We start from the raw sequence: 1884 nt of genomic DNA on the forward strand, positions 1-1884 counted from the left end.
AAAAAATGGTGCGGGACGACTGGTCTGACGGCTCACGCGTGTGTGATTAAAATGCGCGTTATAGGATTACATGCGCATTTTCGTGAGATTTTTACAGTTTATTTTGGCGAAAAGCTGGTGCCGAATATCCTGTTCTAGCTAACAGCTTTATAAATGCTAATACCCTTTGCCACCACTGGAGATGTGCGAAATGGTTTTTTAAAAGTATTTAAATACAAAATGCAAATACTTTTTGGATTTGTTATTTCAAATGTAAAACACAAAATAGATTTCCCCTTTGTATTTTAAATCCTAATTGCAAAATACGTATTTTCAAATAAATGCTATTTTGTAGTACACATTGTAATAAGAGAAAGAAATGCAATCCATAGTTTCTTTAGCTTTGGGTTCATCTAATAAGTGAAGTTTTTCAAATCGTTTTCTAAGAATTTTGGATTGCTTGTAATTTGTGATTAATAAAGATATTTGTATTTGCTCGTATTGTTTGAATTGATAACATTTTAAGGTCGGGGTACAGTCAATTTTCCTAAGAGGTCAGAGGGGTAACAATATTGAAAAGGTTAGGAACCACTGTTCTAGGTCATGTAGTTTGGTTCGTCTAAGGATAACACTGTCAGACAGGATAAGCTCCTTTATATACATATGGAGATTATCATTAAAATTATTAATTTTTTTTACTTTTTTTTTTTGAGGTGTCTCATTCTGCTCACGTATATCTCACGTGAGGGAAGGAAGACTCCCACCACATCTTACCAAGCCTCACCAATGGCAAGAGGGGTCGATAATTACCTACCTGTTCTCCCCATAAAACTGCTTCTGTATCAATAAAAATCACTATTGATAAATTAATACTAAATTGCGAGGATGGTTTTCTTTAAACAAAACAATTGCAATGGAAATAATTTAATATATTCTTTAGTTTCTTTCTGCTAAAAAAGTATAACCTATTTATATATTAATCAATCAGGTGCATTTAGTTAATCATTAATCAATTAAATTTCTTAAAATAGTACGTAACTTACGTTAGTGGCTTAATTAAAGTATAATTCGTATACCTATTATACATGACAATTATACGTGCATACATCCACTCGACGGATTAAGTAGAGCACAAATACTGACTTAATAAAATCTTATTGTTAGTATATAGCCATACACCCTTCATAATATTGTTCAAATGATATTTAAAAATTCGAATTAAGTCTTATTAAGGCCGTTTTACAAGACAGTAGACTATCCAAATACTTGTACTTAGTATGAATTTTCAAATTTAAGCCAAGTTTTTGAAGTAAAACTTCTACTGATAGTAAAAATAGTCACGGAATTCGACGTAAAACAATTTATAGCTAAGGCGGAAAGTGAAATTGTAATTGAGAATTGTTAAAGCGATAAACATTCTCCTAAAATGAGTAATTTTGTGTGAAAAGATGCGAAATATATTACGTAGAAGTTTTACTTCAGTTCTGGCATACGCTAATTTTGCTTTAGATTGTCACTGGTTTATAAATTGACATGGTTTATTTTTTTTTTTGGAAAAATTTATTTTTAATAATTTCCACTAATATCTTGGTTGGTGCAATATGAAACATTTTGAAATGTTAAACATGTAAAACTACTTTGCCTTTTAACGTTTCAGTTTATTAGTTTCACCCTATTTTAAATGCGAATGTGAGTTTGTTTGTCGGCTTTTCACGCCTTACTTACTTAACCAATTACCATGAAATTTTGTACACACATTGTCAAGGGTACCGAAAAGTACATAGGATATTTTTTATCCATTAAAAATATTGTTTCCTAGCGATAAAAAAAATTAGTTTTATGTGGTCGATTTCACGCCTGAACAACTCAATCGATCATCATGAAAGTTTGAAGATACATTGTCAG

The sequence above is a fragment of the Agrilus planipennis genome, unplaced genomic scaffold (assembly GCF_000699045.2).
Source record: "Agrilus planipennis isolate EAB-ADULT unplaced genomic scaffold, Apla_2.0 scaffold64, whole genome shotgun sequence".
NCBI lineage: Eukaryota > Metazoa > Arthropoda > Insecta > Coleoptera > Buprestidae > Agrilus > Agrilus planipennis.